Source organism: Pseudoliparis swirei, chromosome 4 (genome assembly GCF_029220125.1).
Source record: "Pseudoliparis swirei isolate HS2019 ecotype Mariana Trench chromosome 4, NWPU_hadal_v1, whole genome shotgun sequence".
NCBI lineage: Eukaryota > Metazoa > Chordata > Actinopteri > Perciformes > Liparidae > Pseudoliparis > Pseudoliparis swirei.
This window is the reverse complement of record NC_079391.1, coordinates 2,940,259-2,951,288: the sequence shown is the minus strand read 5'-3', so window position 1 is coordinate 2,951,288 and position 11,030 is coordinate 2,940,259. Positions and strand designations below refer to the sequence as shown.

The 11,030-nt window shown below is 44.2% G+C and overlaps 1 long non-coding RNA gene across 2 annotated transcripts; it reads right to left on the bottom strand.

The window, feature by feature from the left end:
- Positions 1–379: 379 nt before the first annotated feature.
- LOC130192861 (uncharacterized) lies at positions 380–10,806 on the bottom strand. Of its 2 annotated transcripts, XR_008831462.1 has the most exons (4): positions 10,683–10,806; positions 8,609–8,730; positions 7,580–7,748; positions 380–631 (listed from the first exon to the last, which is right to left on the bottom strand). It is a non-coding gene; the product is annotated as an uncharacterized LOC130192861 (long non-coding RNA). The 2 variants fall into 2 exon arrangements; XR_008831461.1 differs by lacking the exon at positions 380–631 and having other exon boundaries at positions 6,259–7,748.
- Positions 10,807–11,030: the final 224 nt, after the last annotated feature.

The window sequence follows — 11,030 nt, the reverse complement described above, 5'->3', positions numbered from 1 at the left end:
AAACTGAAATATAACACGGTCTGAATACTTATGACCATGCGATATTTGTGTTTTTCTTTTTTAATAAAATTGAAAAAAAATCTACAAATGTTGCAAGAAATGTCAACATTTCTAAATAAAAAAATTCTTAATAATATTTTTCAAAACAAATTTTAAAAAAACGAACCACAATGTCAACATCTCAGATTGGGCCCAAAATGGTCCCAATCTGAGCTGTTGACATTCGGGGATAATTTTTTTGTTCCCAGGAAAAACGAACAGATACCGAAAAACCCCGTCTACAAATCGTAAATATACCTAAATATGTATTCAATTAAATTTGTATTTATTATTTTTTACAGCCCAACATCACAAATTACAAATTATCCTCAGAGGGTTTTACAATCTGTACACATACGACATCCCTGACCTTTGACCGCACATCGGATTGACATCAACCCTTAAAATATATGATATTTCTTAAATGAAATGACTTCATTCTCTCTCTGACGGCGTTATATTTACCAAAATAAGAGCGTGACACATCGTAGACGCTCACGCATCGTTTCTTTGTCCGGCCGATGAGACTTTATGTGAGTGGAGTCGCCGTCAGTGAGTGATTAATGGATCCGAGAGGATATCAAACTGTGTGCTGTAAAGAGAATATAGATTAGAGTGTGTGTGTGTGTTGATAAACACTCAAACATAATCTGCCTCTTATTATAATGAATCTTTGGATATTTCACTTCACTCGTGCAAATAATCTGCGTTTGTCCTCGATGCCACACGGCATACATCCACCAATGCATCGACAAATAGACAAACGAGACACACACACACACACACACACACACACACACACACACACACACACACAACCAAACTCCATCGAGCGGGGCTCCACTTCTCACGTTGTTTTTTCTTTTCATTTAGCATATGGAATATGTGGCCTTCAGCCAATCGATGCGGTTTGGCATTTGACTGGAAACGTTAAAAAAAAAAAAAAAAGATGCAGCCCATAATCTGTCTCCGTTGTTTTTTTAAATGGCCGCCGCGCGGAGGATAATCATTTTATCTGATAAATGAGGATTTCAAACGCTCTTATCGGCCTGCGCCGTCGTCGTTGTTGTTTTAATCCTTTCATTCTTTGTCCGCTTGTTTTTTTAATTGATTCCTCAGCACGGGGATGTGTGTGTGTGTGTGTGTGGGGGGGGTGGCTTTTCTTCCAGAGATAATGCACTTGTGAGAACAGGTCGTGATCCTTAGAATGAGGGAATTTCTCTCCCGTGTGTTTGCCGCCGTCCTTCAGAAGCGTTTTTCCCAAAAGTCCGGATCGACTTTGTTTTCCTACTTTTCTTAACTGCCGCTCCGATTGGAAACGCTTTTATTTTTTTTCCCGCGCTCGCGTCCCACCTCGAAGGCTTCGGCCAAAAAGCTCGGCGCATTAGGATGAAAAACGGTGTCTACTTCTTTCCCCCCCGACGTCTTTACATAACCGCGCAACGTGAGCTGGAGCCGGGCGCCGAGAGAGGAGAGCGGCGTGATTATCCCATGATGTCGCAACATAGAAAATATATATAAATAACTCTTAGAAAAACAGAAGCGTTCCAGCGCCTGTGCTGCGCGGCGATAACGGCTCATCCAATAAGACCTGAGCTCACCTCTCGGTTCTACCGCCGGTTCCACCTCACGGTTCCGACTCTCGGGCCCTCGGAGGAAAGCTGTTTATTGCTAAGTAGAGGTCTCGGGGTCGGAGCGGCTGTGTAGCGCTTTGGTGAAGACAAACACGGACATATTTAGTCTGTGGAGGAAACCGCGGTAAACAGAGCAGAATGGAAGCAGCTGCACTTCTGTTTTCATGTTGTCCTCCTGCTTTGCTTTTCTTTCTTTTAAATGCTCCCGTTTCAACATCGACCGTCTGGGCCGTGTTTTTATTTATTTATTTAAGCCTTTATTTAAGCAGGTGAAACGCTGGAGATTAAAAATCTGTTTTTCAAGGGGAACCTGGAGAAGAGAGACAGCGACATAAGAAACACATAGTTACGAATAAAAAACACAAGAAACACAAAGTTACAAACATAAAACATAAGAAACACATAGTTACAAATAAAAAGATACGTAGTTACAAACATAAAACATAAGAAACACATAGTTACAAATAAAAAGATACGTAGTTACAAACATAAAACATAAGAAACACATAGTTACAAATATAAAACACAAGAAACACATAGTTACAAATAAAAAGATACATAGTTACAAACAATAAAACACAAGAGAAAAATATAGTTACAAACAAAAAAACATAAGAAACACATAGTTACAAATAAAAAGATACATAGTGACAAACATAAAACATAAGAAACACATAGTTACAAATAAAAAAACAAGAAACACAAAGTTACAAACATAAAACATAAGAAACACATTGTTACAAATAAAAAAACAAGAAACACAGTTACAAACATAAAACATAAGAAACACATAGTTACAAATAAAACGATACATAGTTACAAACATAAAACATAAGAAACACATAGTTACAAATAAAAAGATACATAGTTACAAACATAAAACATAAAAAACACATAGTTACAAACAATAAAACATAAGAAACATATAGTTATAAATAAAAAACACAAGAAACACATAGTTACAAATAAAAAACACAAGAAACACAAAGGTACAAACTTAAAACATAAGAAACACAGTTACAAATAAAAAGATACATAGTTACAAACTTAAAACATAAGAAACACATAGTTACAAATAAAAAGATACATAGTTACAAACATAAAACATAAAAAACACATAGTTACAAATAAAAAACACAAGATAATATAGTTACAAACAAAAAAACATAAAATACAGTTACAAACAAAAAAACACATAGTTACAAATAAAAAGATACATAGTTACAAACATAAAACATAAAAAACACATAGTTACAAACAATAAAACACAAGAAAAATATAGTTACAAACAAAAAAAACATAAGAAACACATAGTTACAAACATAAAACATAAAGAACACATAGTTACAAACATAAAACATAAAGAACACATAGTTACAAACAATAAAACACAAGAAAAATATAGTTACAAACAAAAAACATATAAAACACATAGTCACTCACAATAAAACACAGAACAAGTCGAGTTTAAAGAAACTAAAAGTTAAGAGACGGTGACGTAATGAAGTTAATTTAAGAATCATTCACATGTTTGGAATCTGCCTCCATTTCATTAGTTTTATATTTAAAAGCATTTTGTGTTATCAGTTCTTTGAGTTTAGTGGAAACTGTTTTTATTCTGCGATGATGTTCCGGTGACAGCGTCACAGCGACTCCGACCGTCACGGTTCCAATTACTTGATCACTAAATTAAGTTTAGTTTTAATTGTTTGACAAGATGAGGACGTCGATGTGTTGTGTGTCCCCCCCCCCCCCCGTCACACAGGTTGCGTCGCCGGTTTCCACATTGTGATCCGCTCCTGATTAGTGTTGACGTGCGTATAATTGAAGTCACAAACATAATCTCGTTATTAAAGTGTGAAGTCGGAGTGTTCATTAGAGTTAATGCTGCCGTCCTCGTGCTCTGTCCACGCAATAATGGAACAAAGCGTCTGTAATGCGATCAGCAACCTTTTTCTTTTTACTTTACTCGATAATAATTTGCATAACATTTGTGTCGGGTCAGGTTTTTCCGTGACCTCGGTACACGAGATCCATTATTCCCGAGTATTCCGAGTATGTGCGTGCGTGTGTGTGCTTATAAAAGTGGGAATGTCCTCTGGAATGGTGGGGAGGGGGGGGGGGGGTGACCCCTGTCTGCCACTGTGGATCCCACTTGGTATGGTGACATGAACACTGTCCCGTCCCTCCCACTGGCACCTGTCCAGAGGTCAGAGGTCATCCGGTTCGGGGGTAATCCCCACCACTGTAACCCGACCGGGGGGGGACGTGCAACGCTCTCCCCTCTAAACCCCCCCGCCCCCCCCCCCGCTAATCAGATTTTAATTGGATTCCGGGCGAACGTGTACGGAACCCGGTCGGGTTCTTGTGATTCCATTTCCCCGAGCAGATGTCCGTGTGATCCCCGTAAAGTGATCCGCGGCGGTGACGTCGTCGTCGGAAACACGTCCATGACGTCGGCCGACCGGGGGGAAAGTAGAACCATGTGCTGGTCCTGGAGGGGGGGCGGAGGGGGGGGAGGGGGGGTGCTTGGACTTCAGCGAGTTGGTCTTAAGGGTATGAGGACTCGAATAGGGACCTTGTAAAGAGAAGGAAACAAACACGTCTCGGTGAATACTCTCATTCCAAAAAAATCTAATCATTAATTTCTCCTAACTGGGATCCGGACTGGACTGCAGGACACGTCTTAGGGGGTCAGCGTGGTCCTCTTAGGGGGTCTGCATGGTCCTCTTAGGGGGTCAGCGTGGTCCTCTTAGGGGTCAGCGTGGTCCTCTTAGGGGGTCAGCATGGTCCTCTTAGGGGGTCAGCGTGGTCCTCTTAGGGGTCAGCGTGGTCCTCTTAGGGGGTCAGCGTGGTCCTCTTAGGGGTCAGCGTGGTCCTCTTAGGGGGTCAGCATGGTCCTCTTAGGGGGTCTGCGTGGTCCTCTTAGGGGGTCTGCGTGGTCCTCTTAGGGGGTCAGCATGGTCCTCTTAGGGGTCAGCGTGGTCCTCTTGGTCTCCATGACTTATTGTTGCAGTTTGGACTTCATGCTGTGAAACCTTCAGCCTGCAGGCCGGGAGGGGAACTGCAGCGTGTGCGTGTGCTTACACATTCCTTTCATACAATGCCGATCCTTTTTATACCATTGCCAAAAAAACAACAACAACAACAACAAGAGAATCCTGATCCTGATCATAACTGTTACAGAAAGCAGAAGCCGCTCATCGGGAGGAAGGAGCTGCGCTCGGCGCCACCGCAGCCCGGCACGGTTCACATCTGGAGCGGCACGCGTCGAGTCTGCACCCGGGCCGCTACTCCGCCAACGGGAGGGGCTCGCATGGCGGAAGCATGTGAGGGCCTTCAGAGCCCCGGGTCCAGAGCCAAGAAGAGGCCCCGGGTCCAGAACCACGCAAAGGCCCGGATCCAGAACGATGCAGAAGCCCCGTGTGAGGTGGGAGAGGGATCACCTTGATCCCTAAAGCTGCTCACCGTTATGAGTTAGTCCAGTGAGACACGATGGTGGGGATGAAGGAGTGCGTGAAGAAATCACTGGGGGGGGGGGACCAGGGGCCTCTACGTGGTTCTGGATCCGGGGCTTCTGCATCGTTCTGGATCTGGGCCCACATGCCTCCGACTCTCTGATTAACCACCACAAGCAGCAGAAAGTTGTGTGTGTGTGTGTGTGTGTGTCTGCAGCCCACTCCGCCTCCGATCCGAGAGCCGAATCAAAGCCTCCGTTATTAGAGCCGATGCTCTTGATGAAGAAGAAAAAAACTAAACCACCCCCCCCCCCCCCCCGCTCGCTCAGAACGGAGTTGTTGTCTTATTTGATCATTTATTACACATTTTAAGCGGTTTGGAAATAACTGAGGCCGGCGTGGTTCTACATCACTAATTGGGGCTCTTTTTTTCCCCTCTCTCCCATTAGTACATCCAGACCCGTGATCCCACTAAAAACAGGCAAGAAGAGAAGAAGGAGCAGAAGAAGAACCCCCCCCCCACCCCCCCCCCCAAACAAAGCGTTTGTCATCGGTTTGCAGTTGCCGCGTTCAGATGTACGTCTCTCCGTGCAGCTGTCGCTAAGCCCGCTGGACGCCGAGGACCCCGAACACGCAGACCCGGGCAGATTAGCGTGCCGTGTCGGCCCACGGCTTCCTGCAGATGGCACGGATGCTTTTAGCCCCCCCCCCCAGCAGGACGACCCGACACTGCTTTATTTATCATTCTCGGCATTTACCATTAAGGCCAATAAAGTTGGACGTGTGTGTGTTGGGGTGACTGTAGGGGGCGCTGTGGTTTCCTGGCCCGTCAGAACCTCGTTCTCACAGCCATCCAATTCCCTCGGTACAAATCCTACCCATAATTCACCAGTGTTGTGTCTTACCTTGACATACACCTAGTCAACGTGTAAAACATTCCAGTGGGATTTGCTCTCATTTTAATAACAGAGCTTTTCAGACCATGTGTGTGTGTGTGTGTGTGTGTGTGTGTGTGTGTGTGTGTGTGTGTGTGTGTGTGTGTGTGTGTGTGTGTGTGTGTGTGTGTGTGTGTGTGTGTGTGTGTGTGTGTGTGTGTGTGTGTGTGTGTGTGTGAAGGGGGAGGGGGAGGGGGGGGGTGAGATATCAGTTTCTAGTTTAGAAAGGATCCTGGCACCGGTCTCCAGGAACCCCAAAGCTCCAAGTAGCCCGGAGTCCTCATCCAAAACTAACAGGGGGGGAAATGTGGTTTTCAGTTCCAATGCGCGTTTATATATTTTTTGCCGCTCGAGTCGCGCTGACCACGATGACATTCGGGGTTCTGGCTGGACTCCAGAACATTACCTGCGCGCGGCGTGAGGGTCCGGCGGTTGCCTCACTAATTGCCCTGGAAGGCAAACAGAGAATCCTTTTGGGTTTCTGTTTTTCACAGAACCCCGAGCTCCAGTAAACGTGTTCCGTGGTAAAAATGTCACCGTTTAGCTAACGAAGGACACGCTTCGTTTCCTTGACTCAATCAGACTCTAGTTTCGGCCTCTAGGGGGAGCTTAGCCTACTTTCTTTGCTAAATTTGTTTTTTGTTAAACTTGTTGAGCTCAATAGTAGATTATATGCAATGCTAAACTAGTTGACGTTGATAGTAGATTATATGATATGATAAACTAGTTGACGTTGATAGTAGATTATATACAATGCTAAACTAGTTGACGTTGATAGTAGATTATATACAATGCTAAACTAGTTGACGTTGATAGTAGATTATATGATATGATAAACTAGTTGACGTTGATAGTAGATTATATGATATGATAAACTAGTTGACGTTGATAGTAGATTATATACAATGCTAAACTAGTTGACGTTGATAGTAGATTATATACAATGCTAAACTAGTTGACGTTGATAGTAGATTATATACAATGCTAAACTAGTTGACGTTAATAGTAGATTATATGCAATGCTAAACTAGTTGACGTTAATAGGAGATTATATGATATGATAAACTAGTTGAGCTCAATAGTAGATTATATGCAATGCTAAAATAGTTGACGTTAATAGGAGATTATATGATAAACTAAAATAGTTGAGCTCAATAGTAGATGCTATGCTAAGCTAGTTCCCGATTACCTCAGGTCCAGTAACCCTGGTGTTCGCCCAGACACTCATTCAGACTCTAGTTTCGGCCTCTAGGGGGAGTTTAGCCTACTTTTTTTGCGGGGTGGGGGGTGCACTGGCGAGGGTTCTCGCTGGACCTCGTGTGAGTCGACTGATTTATGAGCCGTGGTGCATCTCTCGAGGGGCGTCCAGTCTGACTGGACACAAGTGTGTGTACACGGAGGCTCTCAGACATCACTGGCACTCTGTCCGAGAGCCTCCGATCGGAGTCTGCGGTCTGTGGTGTGTGTGTGTGTGTGTGTGTGTGTGTGTGCGCGGACTAAAGCTCTCAATCACCGGGTCCCGGTCCAGTCCAGAGTTGAGTGACGCGCTGCCGGCCGAGCGCTCATTAGAATCCGTGTTTCACAAGCGGAGCCGGGGCCGTAAATCCTCCGGGCCTCCGTGTTGTCGTAGCCGGCCTCCGACAAGCCGCCCTCTGTCTGCTTTACGGGCTACGAGTTGAAAACTAGAAGAAGAAAAAAAGAAGAAAATGTGACAAAACAATGGGAACCATTTGGCGTGAAGAGACGCGACCGCAACACGGGGAAAACGTGTTTTCGGTGTTTCGAAAAGGAAAGAAAAAAAAACCTTGGAGGTTTTCGAGCCCTTCGACGTCAATAAGGAGCTTGTTATGGGGATTCTGTGTGTTTCTTTGGGGGATCTCTCATCACATGGTCAAGGCCCCCTGCTCTGGGATTGAGTGAAAAGATTTTTCTCCCCCCCCCCCTCCTCCCAAAATCCTAAATCTGCTTCTTTTATTTTTTCATGCTACATCTGAGGGCTCCACGTCTAACGACCTCGTGTTTTCCCTCTTTCCCTCTGCGGCTCCGACCGTGTAATAGAGCGCATATTGGCGGCCCGCTGTGACCAGATCAGATGTGTGCTCCTGATTATGAAACTCCCTTTTAGTCACTGACAGACATGGTAATAAATGTGTCCATAAATTGAATTTGGGGGGGGGGGGGGGGGCAGTTTTTGAAAAGGAGCAGGAATATCTAAGGAGCATTTTCAGCTGATTGTCTCCAGCCGACATGGCAGCGCTTCAGTGGGATTCTGAGGGGGGGGGGGCTGATCCTGCTGTGGTGCGGTTGGAGGGTCGGGGGGGGGTGGAGGGGTGGAGGACGCCCAGCCAAGCAAAATAAAGAAACGCTTTATTGCTATTCAGTAAAAATCATTTGATTGCGTTTGCACAAATAAGAAGACGAAGAGCGGTCTGTGTGTGTGTGTGTGTGTGTGTGTAGTGTGTGTGTGTACCTTTCCCATTGCTCAGAGATAATGGACAGGAGCATGTTTCTGAGTCATTCCACTAACTTTAAATGCACTTACAGTTACTTAGAGGCTCTCGCTCGCTCACGGCGGCGCTGCCGAGGTTCTGGTGAAGTGGTGTTGACAGCGGAGCCGAGACGTGAGGCCAGAGCTTTTCCACTGCGCTGCTTTTTGGATTAGCGCTGTGGAAATGGCCAAATACGTGAACTTTTTACAACCTTTATGACAATATAATTGGACGGTAATGCTATTGACCACAGCTTGGCCCGTCATAAATTCAATTGCCCCCCTTCGTGGATTTGTTTGATAAATAAATGGCTAAATATAGACAACACAAACATAAGCCATGTTAAGTTATATATATATATAAATATATATATATGTATAAGGTAATAGTCAGTGAACATGTACATAATTAATTTTTAATGAAATGACGAGTAAACACAAGAATGAAAGAATACATAATGTCTGGTTTACCTCGATGAATGGTCATGCTAAATTTAAACTGAGCGCAACTTTGCGAAACTAGTTGCGGTCAATTGTAGCTTTTATGCTATGCTAAGCTAGTTGAGCTCAATAGTAGATGCTATGCTAAGCTAGTTGAGCACAATAGTAGATGCTATGCTAAGCTAGTTGAGCTCAATACTAGATGCTATGCTAAACTTGTTGAGCTCAATAGTAAATTATATGCTAAACTAGTTGAGTTTAATAGTAGATGCTATGCTAAGCTAGTTAAGCTCAATAGTAGATGCTATGGTACGCAAAGTTGAGCTCAATAGTAGATGCTATGCTAAGCTAGTTAAGCTCAATAGTAGATGCTATGGTACGCAAAGTTGAGCTCAATAGTAGATGCTGTGCTAAGCTAGTTGAGCACAATAGTAGATGCTATGCTAAGCTTGTTGAGCTCAATAGTAGATGATATGCTAAGCTAGTTGAGCACAATAGTAGATGCTATGCTAAGCTAGTTAAGCTCAATAGTAGATGATATGCTAAGCTAGTTAAACTCAATAGTAGATGCTATGGTATGCAAAGTTGAGCTCAATAGTAGATGCTATGCTAAGCTAGTTGAGCACAATAGTAGATGCTATGCTAAGCTAGTTAAGCTCAATAGTAGATGATATGCTAAGCTAGTTAAGCTCAATAGTAGATGCTATAGTGCATGAAGTTGAGCTCAATAGTAGATGCTATGCTAAGCTAGTTGAGCACAATAGTAGATGCTATGCTAAGCTTGTTGAGCTCAATAGTAGATGCTATGCTAAGCTAGTTGAGCACAATAGTAGATGCTGTGCTAAGCTAGTTGAGCTCAATAGTAGATGCTGTGCTAAGCTAGTTGAGCTCAATAGTAGATGCTGTGCTAAGCTAGTTGAGCACAATAGTAGATGCTGTGCTAAGCTAGTTGAGCTCAATAGTAGATGCTGTGCTAAGCTAGTTGAGCTCAATAGTAGTTGCTGTGCTAAGCTAGTTGAGCACAATAGTAGATGCTGTGCTAAGCTAGTTAAGCTCAATAGTAGATGCTGTGCTAAGCTAGTTAAGCTCAATAGTAGATGCTATGGTACGCAAAGTTGAGCTCAATAGTAGATGCTGTGCTAAGCTAGTTGAGCTCAATAGTAGATGCTGTGCTAAGCTAGTTGAGCACAATAGTAGATGCTGTGCTAAGCTAGTTGAGCTCAACAGTAGATGCTATGCTAAGCTAGTTGAGCTCAATAGTAGATGCTGTGCTAAGCTAGTTGAGCTCAATAGTAGATGCTGTGCTAAGCTAGTTGAGCACAATAGTAGATGCTGTGCTAAGCTAGTTGAGCTCAATAGTAGATGCTGTGCTAAGCTAGTTGAGCTCAATAGTAGATGCTGTGCTAAGCTAGTTGAGCTCAATAGTAGATGCTACGCTAAGCTAGTTGAGCTCAATAGTAGATGCTGTGCTAAGCTAGTTGAGCTCAACAGTAGATGCTACGCTAAGCTAGTTGAGCTCAATAGTAGATGCTGTGCTAAGCTAGTTGAGCTCAATAGTAGATGCTACGCTAAGCTAGTTGAGCTCAACAGTAGTTGCTACGCTAAGCTAGTTGAGCTCAATAGTAGATGCTACGCTAAGCTAGTTGAGCTCAACAGTAGCTGCTACGCTAAGCTAGTCCCCTCTCACCTCAGGTCCAGTAGCCCCGGTGCTCGCCCAGAGAGGAAACGTCGTGTCCGTGCTGAACGGTGTATATTTAGCCCGGCCCGTCACGAGGGAGGCGCTCTTCTTCTCAGGCCGGTGTGACACCAGGAGTCACACCTCCCCACGTGCTCGCCAGGCCGATCCTTCTGGACTTGATTTGCGCGTAGACGTGAAGTGACGGGTCTGGAAGGTTCCCCCGGGGCCGAGGGGGCGGCGGCCCGAGTCACAGCCAGAGAACCCACTTTAGACCTGGCAATAACACCGTGTTGTGAAACTGTTACCCTTCATTATTTATTCACTGGAGACATCTGTCTTGGCAAAGGGAATGAAATT